This window comes from Scatophagus argus, chromosome 16 (assembly GCF_020382885.2).
Source record: "Scatophagus argus isolate fScaArg1 chromosome 16, fScaArg1.pri, whole genome shotgun sequence".
In the NCBI taxonomy this organism is placed as follows: Eukaryota; Metazoa; Chordata; class Actinopteri; family Scatophagidae; genus Scatophagus; species Scatophagus argus.
Window position 1 is genome coordinate 8,731,987 of NC_058508.1, and position 15,667 is coordinate 8,747,653.

At 38.7% G+C, this 15,667-nt stretch overlaps 1 long non-coding RNA gene across 1 annotated transcript in view; it reads right to left on the reverse strand.

Moving 5' to 3' along the window:
• Positions 1-1,143: 1,143 nt before the first annotated feature.
• LOC124073964 overlaps positions 1,144-15,667 on the reverse strand; it is a 59,709-nt gene continuing 45,185 nt past the window's right edge. The window contains exon 3 of the long non-coding RNA XR_006845750.1: positions 1,144-1,267. This is a non-coding gene — a long non-coding RNA (uncharacterized LOC124073964). The remainder of the gene's footprint in view (positions 1,268-15,667) is intronic.

Below are 15,667 nucleotides of genomic sequence, written 5' to 3' on the forward strand. Positions count from 1 at the left end.
CTCTCTCATCTCTCTCATAGCACCTGTAATTCCTGCTTTCTCTCCTAATCAGATCCTAATAGGAAAAAGCTTGCAGATGTCAGCACTAGTTAATTAACACTCTCTTCCTCTTCCCTCTTGCTGTCTCATTCAATCTCTAACTTTCTTCCACACACACGCATTCTTATTATTTGATAGCCAGAGTTAGAGGGCCCACTCCATGACTCTTATGCATTCAAGGTGATTACTGAGCAACTACTACACTTTAAGTCAGCAATTCGGACACTATATTAAATTCTGGAGTCAACTTGCTTTGCTTCGGGGACTGATACCTGAGGTAGTTTGTAAGACAGTTTACTTCATTTTCTTTATCAGCTAAATTTTCCATTCATCCATTTTCTGACACTTATATGAGGCCAGGTTGTGATGGCAGCAGGCTCAGCAAAGCAGTCAAGACACAAAATTTTCCAGTTACGCCTGCAGGATCCGAGGATTTCCTAAACCATCTGACATAAATAGTCTATTCAGAGTGTTTTGGTTCTACTCTTAAATCTCCTACCAGTTCACAAAAACCCCTCCAAAGTCACATATTTACTTTAACATAATGCATATTTCTGTCTTTGTGTATACAGACAATAACAACACCTAATCTAAAAATATTTTCTGAAGGACCTAAAGAACAATTAATGCCACTGTTCTTTTGAGGTAAAATTGTTTAAAAGTATGAGCAGTTTCTACTCTGTGGAACACATGAATTCACTCCTGCCTGGACAAACAAGGCAGTGTTGGGAAAAATGCATTTGATTCAACAGCATTTCGAATATATCTATTGAGCCAAATAGCAGAGTAGTTATTATTTATTTATTTATTGATTTTTATGATTTTTACGTTGTCCAATGGGACAAGTCATTTTCTATTGCACTTTTCCTTCCGTCTCAGCTCCCTTTCATCAAAACGGCCCTCTATGATGCCCACATACAGACACTGCAATAATCCACACGTCAAACTCAAAAAATTAGCGTAAAGTATAAATTTTCAAAATGGTTTTTAAAAGGCCACCATGAGGTTGAGCACATGTAGAAATCAAAGTGATCCAACTAACTTTCTTTCATCCCCATCTGGTTGGATTTGCTCAAATGACATTGAATGAATAAATAAGCTTACCTGACTTGTCTGCTGATAGCATCATACTGTTGAGCACAGAGTCTTGTTCCTTTTCTCCATTTCTGTCTGTCAGTCGTCATTTGTGACAAAACCTGGATGCAGTCTTGACTGAGGCTCATGATGTCTGTGGGGTCGCAGAGAAGATAAACAGACTTTATGATACTGTATGGAGAATGGAATTGGAAAACACAACTGTATTGATATGTTTATACATTATAAAGTTAAAGAATGTTGAAGAATTTCCCCTCAGGGATAAATAAAGGATCTGATTCTGATAAGAAAAGACAAACCTTTTTTATAAATTATATACAAAATGATTTTATAAATGTTTCCACATCCAATGCAATACATAATGCAATTAGAAGTAAATTGTTAATATCTGTTGAGGCAGAGGCAGCAGTTCTATTGTTATATTGTATTAAGGAATACAAATAAACCCATTAGGCCTGATGTAAACTCACTTTTAAAGCTAGTTCATAATTCATCTTGAAATTTTGCGTTATCTCTGTGACATTATGCAACCAGACAGTTTTGGGCTGTCATCCATCCAAACCGCTAATGGCTTGGTACAGTATGAAATGTTAATGAGTGTGATGTTATCCCCTGTGACCCTAGCACAATTCTGCTTTATAATTGCCCACAGTGTAGCCCCTGCCAGATGCATGTGTGCATGAAATATACACACAGATGTGGCCAAGAAGCTAGAGACTTACATGCATGTACATCAGATGTATTACATGCTTTATATTTACAAATACCACACATGAACATGGAACTTTGCCTGGAGCAGCCAAAGATAAATGTACACACATGCATACACACATAAAAGTTAGAAGTTGAACTATTAGTGCTTCATAAATCTACAACCAGTGAAGACTCATAGCTGAAATGTGACCAGATAGATCTGTAACATGTCTGTATGAAAGTCCCAATGTCCCAAATTTAACAAAATATGCAGCTTTATAAAATTAATAAGGAGTCACATTGTCTCTTGGTGAACATGAATTCCACTTTCACAGATGGAGGTGTTTGTCTATGTCTTTTTAAGGACAGCATCAGCCGGAAGTTGGTATGACTTTCTGTCTCGCTGCCTCCACAGTTTTCTCCCTCACGTCTTCCTGTCCTTTCCTCCCACGTCTCTGTTTGATTGCCCTCCTTCAACTTCTTTCTGCTCTTGTTTTAGCCTTTGACTCAGACTCACACATGCACCTTAGAAAAGCACCTTTTAAAAATGGTGTGAATAAAAAAGCATTATAATCACTGCAATCTGCATGCTACTGCACACAGTGATCTTAGCTAATTAATTTTGCATTGTGAAATGAACGCCTTCATGTGAAGCATTATGCATCTTTCCGATCTCTTTGTAAAATCGTCAAAATCATATTATCATCATAGCTCTGCTTTTTATGGAAGAGTACCAGAGAGATCATTTCTGTCTCTGTGATTAGACAGAAGAGCCAAGCAATTATTGCATTCATTTTTCACTTCCTATAATGGTTTATTCAAATTCTGTAAAGTTTGCAGCCACATGCAGAGAGTCTCCAACAGGGCAAAATTGTTCCGTTTTGTGCAACCCTTTTTGTTCTGTTCTGTGTGATTGTGCCTCATGTCCCATGTCAGTATCTGTCTCTATTTTTTTGTGTGTATAGAGACACTGCCTTTGCAGTGGCAAAACAGTTGCTAATAACTGTTATGGAGGAACCCCATGTTTGTGGAATTGTCATTTATTCCTCATTACTCTGCAAATCACCACCTTGCTTTCCTTTCTCCCTTAGTTAGACAGACAGATAGACAGACAGACAGACAGACAGATAGATAGATAGATAGATAGATAGATAGATAGATAGATAGATAGATAGATAGATAGATAGATAGATAGATAGATAGATAGATAGATAGATAGATAGATAGATGGATAGATAGATAGATGGATAGATGGATAGATAGATAGATAGATAGACAGATAGATTCTATGTTTTAATTAGAATGATTTCACAAAAATGCCAAAAAAGGTCAAGCGGCATGATCACCATTAAGTGAAACATTGTTGAGAGCTTAGCCTTCAGGAGCATTAGATTTCATTCTTAACAGTGAAGCTGGCAGAAAAATTACCCTCAAATGTGCATTTCAGTGGGAAACAAACTTTTCTTCTGCCTTGAGTACAGACACACTGCAGCTTAACAGGGCCGGCAGCAGCTAAACCAAAAAATAATTTTGAGGGCACCTTTGAGGGCACCTCCGAAATCTGTGTCCACACCCATTTTAGTAACGTGTGTGCATCTGTGAGTGTACAGTATGGATGTGTCTTTGTGTGTGTGTCTTTGTGAGACAGAGAGCAGAGCTGCTTCTAAGTCTAAGTGACAACTGTGTCCAGAATGTCAAGCAAACTGTCGCAGGGACAAAACCTCAGGGTCACTCAGCCATCTGCTGTTGTTCCTCATGTATATGTATATATGTGTGGATATGTGTGTGTGTGTGTGTGTGTGTGTGTGTGTGGTGTACACAGGATACATGATTTGTATCTCTTGTGTATGTGCACAGAATAGACTGTGTTGGCTTGACTATATAGTGGCTATAATGCAACTGTTTAACCTGCATCGCTGTGAATGTATAAGGTTGCTGCTCGACTTCTGTCTCTCTTTCTGTGTGTTTGTGTGTGTGTGTGTGTTCACATAATAGGCATGTGTAAATGAATAATGCTGACAGTTTTATTCCTTTACCGTTACTGTGTAATCTGCTATTACAGCATAATGGCCAATCATTCTGAATAGGATCTTAATGTGTGTGACTGTGTATGTGTGTGTGTATGTGTGTGTGTGTGTTAGGATGACGGCGGGTGCTGCTTGATAAGGAGCTAAATGGGAATGAAGACTCTAAATTGCCTTTGCAGTTCGAGCTCAGCCGTTTAGGCAGGTTATGATTATTACACTGATGGTGTTTCTCATAAAATAATCTCCAACATGATGACACAGTGAATCTGCTGTGTTTGTCTGATTTTTTTTTGCTATGCGCAATCGTGGTATACATAGAGTAATTGCATGCTAAAAATGTTACTTCAGATCTACATGCTCTGTATAATGAGATATTGTGGCTGTGTAATTGCAGCACTTTGATTCAGCACTGTTTCTCTGGCTCCGATGTGCTACATAAGAAAACACAGAACTGTATTAATCCAGAAGAAAATGATTGCTCCAGAGACTGCTTCAAAATTACAACATATGAATAATAAACGACTGAATAATAAATGTGAAGTGTTTAAGGAGAAAATGCTAACATCACTTCCGTATAATATAACAATATATAATAAAATAAATTTAGTAAAATTAGTGAACTAAAATAGGAAAGTAATATTTCACATGACATAGAAAAAGCAATAAAAAGCAATGCTGCGCATGATATTGAATAATCACAGATGCAGTCTTTAATACACTATACAGACAAAGTATCCATGCACAACTCTTTATGGGGCTGTTTTCCAGGGGTTGTTCTCAGCCCTTTACTTCCAGTGAAGTTAAATCTTAATGCTTCAGCATACCAAGACATTTTGAAAGCTATGATTCCAACTTTGTGGCCACAGTTTAGTGAAGGCCCTTTTATCCTCCACACAGAGCCCTGACCTCAACCCCTTCCAACACCTTTGGGATGAACTGGAACGGAGATTGTGATCCAGGCCTTTTTTATCTAACATCAGTTTCTGACCTCACTACTGCTCTCCTGCATCAGTGTTTGCAAAATTTTTGCACAGAAATGCTCCAAAACGTGTGGAAAGCCTTCCCAGAAGAGTAAAAGCTGTTATAGTTGCAAAACTGTCTATGCATTTAGAATGAAATGTCATTAAAGTCCCTGGCGGTGTAATGCTCAGGTGTCCCAGTACTTTTGTACATACAGTGTATGAACTTTAATGATTCATTTGCAAATATTTCAGCTTCAAATAACAAAGACAAATACATGCCTAAATTGTGCTTTGAGGTAAAACTGATGTTGTTGTTTTGTGCTGACAGTGGATGCTCAGTTTGGAGCCTGGTTTGACCATCCATCCTTCCATTCAACCATCTATATACCGCTTACCTGCCTATCGCAGGTGACAATGGGCAAGAGGAGGGATACACTCTGGACTGGCTGCCATTCAATCAGGGCGCCTGGTTTGACCATCACAAATAAATCCTCTACCTATGGGAAACACTGATGTCCTTTAAATTCTGCATCTGTTGAGATTCAGTGCGTCAGCATGAAAGTAATTGTGAAGGAAGTAAAGGTTGAAACCTACCGAGATTAATTTTTAACACGTCATACTTAATTATCTGCTGCAGCAATTGTTTTCAAGTGTCTGTTCTGTTCCAATACATGCTGGCAGCTTTTCAAGGTGCGTCAAAATACCTGTCAAGGAAAATGTTTTGATTTTCTAGTAGCATCCAGAAGCAGACAGATGTGACCAACTGTTCAGTGCAAACTAATGTTCTGATTACAGTCAGCCAAGAGTCTGTGGTGCATTTGTCAGGGAGGCCAGATCTGTATTTAATGAGCTATTTTGTGTGAAATAATGAACTTGTTAGTTGTGTCAGTAAGACTACCAGGTGGTGTTTTAACATGTTAACTAAAAGAAGTTACAATAAATGATCAAGTCAAAAAGTCTCTTTATACTGATGATATAACCGATACGCAACAATTAGGAGTTGAAAGGGCACAAACAAATCCCAGGCTAACTTAAACGCTTACCATATCAACCTGGGAATGGAGCAGCATCCCCCTTTAACGTTAATCATGTTATTGTTTTTAAAATATAAAAGAGTAACACACCCGATTGCAATATTCAGTTAAATTCTTCAAAATACTCTTTTTCTTTTAGTTTTCTAATTGGACTGTGTGGTGTTTGTATCAAATCTGAACACTCAGTGTTTGACAAGTGGACTTCATTCAGTCTAAAGATGGTCAAGACACCTAGAGATGAGGTCTACATTAGCAAATCTAGCGATGAGACAGCAGTAATAATGAGAAAACTGAGAGAGAAATGTGAGTTCATCCTTACTAATTAAAGGCTGAATTTTGCCATCACGAACCTTTCATTGAACTAAATTCATTATAATCATGACAGATGGAGCTCTGATTTACATTTTCAGCTAACTCCGCTCCCGCTTTTCCTTTTTAGCAACAAGCAGAGGGAACAGAAGGAGGGATCGGAGATATAAGTCATTCTTTGACAAAGAATTGACCTGGGAAAGGTCAACCCCCATTCACAATGCCTCTTCAGCAACAGGTGTGATTTCCTTTCTGGCGGGTTTGGGTGAAGAAGATAGTGACAGGATAGAAGGGGTTCTGAAAGACCTCATTCTTGAAATGAGGACCAAAAAAAAAATGAAGAAAGTTAGGTGGTTTGTTACTGTATTTTTCTAGCACACGCATCATGGCAGTGCTTTGATGGATTGAATGCAGACAGAAGGGAAGTAGGTTTCACCTCCGCAGACACTGCTTCATCAGATCTCACTTTCATCATCACTAAGGGAAATGGTGCAGACTCTGCAGGAGTCTTGCACTCACATCGAGGAGTATTTCCTTGTTCTCTGCCATGCCTCCACGAAGTCACTTCTCTTTTGACTGATGTTAATTATAAGTATTTGGGTGGAAGTTAGCAGCATATCTCTGTTAGCTTTTTTTGACAAAACTTGTCAAACTGTCTCCATGTACCACTCAGGTTGCAGTTTACATCCATGTCTGTCAAGAATTGTATAATATATAGTGACTGACAGAGGACTTCATCCCACGGCACAATGCCAATCACAAGAAAAGTGTTTTTGCAGACCACTATGAAGGTACAGGAAAGTCAGTCATTCATCCATATATTTTTAAAACTTTTATGAATCAAATAATCCCATGTAATGCAAAAGGAGTTTGTAGTACTGAACAGAAATATTCACCTGGCGCAAGTGTTATGATACATCCAATAAATTTAAACACCCCCCAGGAATTGAAACTGTTGTACTCTGTTTCTAAAAACAATGGCAATGAGTTAGTCAGAATAAGCTTTATGTTTTTGCCTTAATGCATACATACACCTGCCTCCAGCTCAGCCACTCACAGAATTCAGTTGTAATAGCCGGGTTTCAACCTGTAGAGGGCAGTTGTATGTATAGTTACTACACAAAATGGAAAATTCAAATGCTTTCCACTAAAATGTCAAGATTTGGACCTGAATCAATCAGTAACTCCACTGAATATCTATTTAAATTTATTTTCAGCAGAAAAAAAGATGGTTTAGGGGTTTAGTTACCCTTTAAACCACTTTTGCAACTGTTGCCTTTGTCTTGTTGACATTTTGTCAACTAAGTAATAACAGCAACATTAACAACATTATGCCTTGATTCCACTGGGCATGGCTGTGTTGCGTTCCAGCTGCAGTGCTATTTGGTTCTGTCTTCCACCGACTTCATACCCCATCGGTAGCATTTCAGAAGCGGAGCATATTGCTTGGTCTAGTTAATGGAGAGTTACATGTAAAATTGACTTCCATCCCTTCACTGCCTTTGCCATTTTTTTTTTATTTCCCTCTGGTGCATTTCTTTATTCACGGACACTTTACTGCTTACTTCATGTCCTTGCTAAACCAAGTCAAACTCTGCTTTTTTTTTCTTCTCTTCCCTGTCCTCATCTTTACTACCACCCCCAAGTGTAAGTTAATGACCTTGCAGTAGAAAGAAAGCAAAGAACATGGAGAGAAGAAGAAAGAGGGCGGAGAAGGAATGTGAGTGCAGCAGAGACCTGACTCTTCTTTACACTTTCAAGAGTTCTCTCCATGCCTCTCCATATTTCTTTCATTTTCTGCTTTTATCTTTATCTTATAGGGTACATAGATTTGCTGATTTGCTTCTTCAAACAGCTCATTAGATATGGGAGATCATCCAATTCCAAGCCCTGCATTTATATGCTTGTCACATCAGCTCCCTGAGTGTGTTGTGTATTTGTGTGTACATGCACTGTACACGTGTGTAGCCATGCAGAAATAAATGTGAAATAGGTGTAAACTGAATCCTCCAAGAGCGTTTTGTGACGGCAAAAGCCAGAATGAATGAAAGACAAAGAAGGGAAGGAGGGAAGGGAGATGCGAGGAGTGGAGGTGGGGAACAAGGGAGCAAAAGAGAAGAGAAGACCACAGATTTTCCTCTCCTATCCCCCCCAACACACACACACACACACACACACACACACACACACACACACACACACTCCTCCCCCGTCTCTATGAGATGCTCCAGAAGATAACAGGGTCAGGGATGAAGGGATGCACAGTTGGAGGAGGAGAGAGAAGAAGGATAGAGGAAGAGAAGAAGAGACAAACAAAGGTTGACACAACAGTGAGAGAGTGACACTGTGTTTCGCTGCGTGAGAGGGCTTGATAGTGTGTGTACATGGTTGCATGCATCTGTGGCCTTGATGTGTGTGTGTTTGTATATATGTCTGTATGTACAAGCTTAGGGTAGGCCTTCACCTATGTCCCTGTGTGTGTGTGTGTGTGTGTGTGTGCTTGCATGTGTCTGAGATAGTTTAGGAATCACTGCAGTCAGCAGTGTGGAAAGAACAGAGTGTGTGTGTGTGTGTGTGTGTTTGTAAGCATGAGGATTTTTGATTTTCAAGTTTCTATTTGGATTTTAGTGTGCATGTGTTTCTATGTGCGTGTGTGTATAACAGTACAGTAGCAGTGTGTGTATGTGTTTTCCTCCGAGTTATTTTTAACTGCGCATCACAGCAGGAGAAGGAGTTTTACTCTCAAGTAGGTCACAAGTGATGATCTCAAATAAGGATAAATAAAACACTCTCTACAATGAGATGTTGGTGAGAGTGTGTCGTGTGTGTGTTTGTGTGTGTGTGTCGCGTGATCAGATACAGCTGCAAATATGCATGGAGTGCACAAATGTAACAATCACCAGTGTTGCAGGACATGTTACAAGTAAAAGTCCTGCAGTGTTCTTCAAAAGTAAAAGTATGTAATGGATTAACCTGCTGATTATTTTGTCTATGAATTGACTTTTGTGGTCCAATCAATAGATCTAAATAAAATTAAATAATTAAAATGAAAAGCAGTAAATCTTCTCATTTGAGAAGCTGAAGCCATGAAATGTTTTTATATTTGATGACTGGAAAATGAGTGGAATGTGAATTTGGTTTGTGATTTGGTTGGTGTGTGAGTTCACGTATGTATCATTTTGTTGTGATTTTCATGGTCAAAATCTCAAGGCCTATCAAAGCAGGACAGTTTGGTGACCTGCTTTTTGCTGATGATGTAGTTCTGCCAGCTTCAGTGCGCTCTGACCATCAGTTTGGTTTGCAGCTGAGCGTTAAGCAGTTGTGAGAGTCAGCACCGGCAACTGTGTTTGAAAATGGCTCCTTCAAGGGAGTAAGCTGCTGCTTCCTGTGAGGATGAGGATGTATGTCGTGGTGAAAAGAAGAGGTATTTAAGAATAAATCTTTTGTAAATCTTTCTTTTAAATCGTTTGTATTGGGACCTTACTGCAGTCACACAGATGCAGTCTCACCATCACCATCCACACCATCAGCAGGACATGTTTATTACTCAAATTAATTAACATTTTGTTCCTATACACTATGTTCCTCTAAATCAACTGTGCCTTCATAAGTCTCATGGAAAACATTTGAATTTCACAATGCAATGTGCAGTGTAGACACATATTCAATAGATTGTGATGCTGACTATGTTACCTGAATGGTACAGAAAAAACAACCATAATGAAATTTTATATTAAGTCTTATTAATCATGAGAGAGCAGGGTCACATTTAAGGACATAAAGTCACTTATACAGAAGACAAGACGTTTTTGTCCATCTGGACTTCGTCAGTGTCACAATGCTCCCAGCTTACTCCCATCAGCTGCCACTAAAACAAAACACTGACTGCAGCTGAATGAGGACAGCTGTGTGAACACAAAGTCCAATCTCACACACAACATGTAGAGCTACCTAATAAATAATATTTCAAGCAGACTGCAGATGCAGGCCTGGATACAGCTGCAGCTTAAAAAGCATACATTTCTTTTAAGTGGCCAATCTTGTAAAACACTGAAATCAGGCACAAAGCAAGTAAAACGTTTCTGTGCTCTGTCAGCTGACATAGGGTCACCTCTACCGAAGGCCAGCATCTGTCATTCAAAACGACAGATGACAATCAGTACATTAGCACATTAATGGAAGTCACTTTAAAAATCTGCCCTTACATTATCGCTGTCTTTTATGCATAGAGTATAAAGTAGTAATACATGAGAGATTTTTTGGTTTAATCTCAAAAAGCTCTTCTGTTGACTTCAACACAATAATTGGCCTGTCATTCCTTGTGACAAAAGTTTGCAACACTCACTTGAAAGTTGCTATGTAGCTAGTGTAGGTCAGCAGCATCTTCATGCTAATCCCCCCCACCGCCACCATGTCATTTAGCCGTAACATGTGACATACAGCATCATTACAGCACAATCTGTTGCTTCTGGACTCTGTTTGGCACGACTGACCAACTCTTACTGTTACTCCCTACAGTTCACCCACTGGTTAGAGCGCTGGCAATAGATAATGGACGTCTTCCTCTCATATTTATCTCTCCCAGTTTGCCCTTGTAGATTTCTCTGTTGTTTCTCCTCTACAGTCACTATAGCCGACAGCTTGTACAGCACACTTCACTGAGTTTCCAAGCTGGCCAATCTATATTTCAGAGTGGAAACATACAGACGACAGTGAGGCGTGAGATAGAAACAGACAGAACACGTTCAAGTTCAACATGTAGGCGATGTTCTGCTGTTGTCTGTACAAAAAGTCTGTACATTATGCTCTCAAAATCAAAGGGTTAGAGTCTGTTAGAGAGTGAAACACAGAATATTCCAAGCAGTGACCCACGCGTTAAGCCTCAACTAACAACTTGGTATGCCGTTTATCAAAAATCAAAATTAATCGAAATGTTAAAATACTCCTGATTCAGACTTAAAAGTTGTTTATGAACTGACCTACATCCCCTCTCAGTAAGTTTCACATGAGAATATATTGACATCACATTTAATGATGCCGTCTATTGTTCAAGACTTGAACAACCTCTAAAAGACTGACTGGCTAACCTAGAAACAGAACCAAATTTAAACATAATTTATCTAAACTGATAAAAATGATCCACATTGCACACCTGCACCTGAATTAACCAAATATCACAAGTACAACTGAACAGAAGAGCCATAATAGTAATAATTTAAAAAAAAGAAATCGAATATACTCAGCAAACGTTAGCAATAGTAACAATAATGTCTATGCTAATCTGGGAGTAAACGCGATTGCTCCCATAAGCACTTCAGTCTGTCACGTGGCACACAGGTAGGAAAAGGTGAAAAGCTTGTCTAAAATATCCAGCTTCTGACCCACTTCTGAACATTCATGCGGGGAAAAAGCAAGATCAGCATGTGATTTTGTACACTGTAAATAGATTCTGTATGGCCCATGTAAATATCACACTGCAAGACTGCATGAGTCTGCATGAGGAGGTTCTTTAAAATGCCAACAAGACAAAATTGCTGTCACTGCTACAAAGGCCAGACACAAAATTCAAATTTGGGGCAGTTTTTCCAATACACAACAAATGTACAGAAAAATAATATGTCCTATGTGGTTGTAACATTTGAATTGAAACAGTGGAAATTAATGCACTAACAGATACCAAATAAATACATAAACTATGCCTCAAAAAGATTTGAGAAAGAAGAACATTTTTTATCTTACTGCTCTTTAGACATGCACAAAGTGGCTTTGACCATGGCCTAACCACCTCATTTATAGATTGCTTTTCTCTTTCTTTTCCCTACAACCTGAGAACAAAATTCATTCGTCTTTAACTATTGTGTGTAAAAAATGCAGAGCTGAATAAAACATGGATGTGGTTTGGCCTAAATTAATGTTGCATAGCCAAGTTTACGGGCATCTGGAGAATTTAAGCTCAAAAGTTAGAAAAGGATGGAAACACAGTGTGCTGTCGTTAAACTTTAAATCCAAAAAATTACGGTTGGGAGAACTCATCTGGACTCAAACAGAAAAAATTAACCTGGGGTGCCATTTCCAGAGGGGTGCATTTCAACACTCACAGTTCATTAGGATTTAAAAACTCAGGACATAACTGAAGGATGATTTTTCTGTCTGGTTTTCCCCCACTCAGCTTCCTCCCTCCTGTTCATTTCTTGATACAGTGTTATGGTTTCATGGAGGCCACAATGTGAGTCCAAGATTGATGAAGAATACATTTGCAGTGAAAAGTAAATCACTTATCACAAATCAACTGAAAAGTAAATCACAGCCACCTTACTGTGCCTACTGCTTTTTACAGTAAATGCGAATATAACACATACCAATATAAATCTATTTATATACGATTGCTTGTTTACTAGCTAGTAACCAGCAGACAAATATGAGGATTCAAGCAGTAGAGCAAAACAGCAATGGAGACGAGACAGAACAAAAGCCGTTTCAAATCTTTTTTATCTTTTATTACAGACTGGCTGTTTCTCCTGTAAGGGTGGAGGCTTTCTGAATGCTGGTAGCTTCAGCACCAGGCTAGGTTTTGACCAGATTTGGAACTGAGCAACAACAGATGCTAAGCATAGTTGCATATTATTGATGTGACCCCCAAGTGCTGCAGAGCGGCCAGCGGCATAACACTGTAGTTGCATGTTACAGCGACAAAGTGTGAATATTAGTAATTTTAGCTACAGTAGCTCTTCTATTGGATTGGACAACACGAGCCAGCCTTTGGACTCCACGTGCATCCCATAAGAGCTGCAGTTTGGAGATGCTCCGACTCAGTCGTCTGGACCTCACTATTTGGCCCTGATCGAAGTCACTCAATCCTCCTTGTGCCAACTTCCAACACGTCCACTTCAATGACAAAATCTTCACTTGTTGCCTAATATATCCCACCCAATGACAGGTGCCATTGTAATGAGATAATCACTGTTATTCACTTCTCCTGTCAGTTTTCATAATGTTATGACTGATCAGTGTACGTTCACCTATAAAACCACGTGAAATATATTCTAATATACTGTTGGAAATTAAACTTGAAACATAAACCTCTGTTGGGTTATTAGCCCCAGTGTTTCAATGAATTATGTGCGCATAATACTGCCTCAAATGAGTAAATAAAATTTAGAAAGTAAAAGCTATGTTTTTCAGTATTTTCTATATTTGGATAAAGGTTACATTTACTTCATGAGTAACAGAAAATCCCCATATACAACAAGTTAATCTTTAACAGCACATTAGACGAAGGTTTAATGTCAGGATTATATTTAATGCTGCTCACACCTTGCTAATAATAAAACATCTTTAATAAAGCCGAAAGAAAAAGTTATATTTGCCCAGTCTGCTTGAACATTATACTCTTTATACAGCTTTTATAGATTTTTTGCCCTCTCAGTCTAATCGTTGCCTGGGGATCCTGCTTCCCATTGGCTCACAGATCTGGGGTCCCCAGATGTGAAGTTTGCAGACCATCACTTTGCTACTACAACAGTTATAATGATGTTTTCATGCTGTATGAACCGAAAAATACTACACAATAATAAAACTGTCACCTACTGTAGCGATGAAGACCCATTTTTTTCTGCTCTCTCTGTCACAGCTGCGTTAATCCCAGTGGTTCTTGCTGCCAGCCAGAGTCTGCCATGTTTTGGAAGTGTGATCATCGGGGGGGGGGGGGGGAAATGCGCTCCTAATGTCTATGAGCATACCTGTGTGGGCATGTGCGTGTGTATGTATATGTTTGTGCATGGACACGTATTCCTGTAGTTGTGGGGACAAAAATCTTTTTATAATCAGTCACACTGAGGACCCACCTTACTAACGGGGACAAAAAGTTCCCACAGCATAAATCATTAAATATTAGGGTGAAGGCTTGCTTTAAGGTTAGGTAGAGGTTAGGGTTAGGATTAGGCAAGCAATGTCTATTGCTATAAAATGTCCCCAGAAATGATGGATGCAAGACTCTGTATGTGTGTGTGTGTTTGTGAAAAAGGAATAAATCCAGAAGGGGGGGGCGCAGAGAGTCACAGGTGGTAATGTCGGCCATTTTGTCACCTTCGTCTGTCTCTCTGTTTGTACGCTGACAGCGCAATTTTACTGCTTAGCGTATTTTTCTCTTGGGAGTTTGTGCGTGTTTAAGATTGCAAGTGTGTGTTTGTACAATGGTGTATCCACAAAGGTTTTATTGATTGTTTAAGTGAATTTCAGCTTCAGCCTCTCTGTTGGGCCTCATCGTGGGTTTGCACATTTCTCCTTTGGTAGAAGGACATACATCCCCTCAGGGCTTGAATATAAAATGTGACTCTTTCAATTGTAGCCTATTTCGATGTCGACACACACACATATGCACACACACACACACATAGGGATAAACAAACATAGCATGTCAGAAAGTGCACTGCATTGACAGCAGGACTGACAGAAGAAGAAAACCAGGATGACAGAGAGAGGAAGAAAGACAAGAGAGGGAAAACAAAGGGACAGAGAGATAAAGAAAATATCAGACTGAAGTGCATTAAAGAGAGAACACAGAGAGGTAGAGATGACACAAAGAGAACAAAGATATACTATAATAAAAAAAAACCCTTTTAAACATACATAAAGTCCATATCACCCTACTTAAAATATTTATCATAGTTTGGAGTGTGAGCTGTTTCCCTTTCATCTGAATGTATTGAAAAATGACTCTCAGTCCTCATCCATAAACTTATATACATGCAAATGTGGCAGCAACCCGCAATCTCAGTAAAACAACAAAATGCTGAACTTTAATCAGAAAAGGCCCTGAGAAGAAATCAAATTTGATTCATACCAAAACATTGTTATATAAATTATACTGTCATTTTCCTAGCATCAATCAGGAAAAATCCAAAATTCTACTTTTAGAGTACAATAAACATGAAATGAAGATTTCATCTTTTATTTACAGTTTATACCAGTAAATTGGCAACAGTCTTATAAGACTAAGCAGCTTCTAGGTTAAACAACGAGCATCTAATGACTTTCAGCGATCCGATGCTGCTCTGCCATTATATGGGACTGTAAGTAATGTAGAAAGTTCAAGGGTAAAGCAAATTGTTTTAGGGAAATTTCATTTGTAAACTGATCATATTTGTCACTATCACTGCAGATATTAATACTTTGCGATTTCAAAATTGTGCTCATTTATTTTATAAGTGATAGTTCAAATACTTTATCTTCATTTGATACAGAACTGACAGCAATGTGCAACACATTTTTAATTTGGTGGCACACAGTTAATTGGTTAACAACAACAATAGTTAACAACAGTTAATTATTGAGCAAATAGAGGGCTGTAGTACTGCATTGTATAAGATCCAAAAGCTGTATGACTATGTGTATATGAGTAAAGTTTCTGCACCTTTTACTTTATGTATGTGGCCCAGATGGGACTCGCATGGACTGTGACCCCTTGGTAGTTTTTGGTGTTCTGCATTGTCAATAAATGGAATAAAAT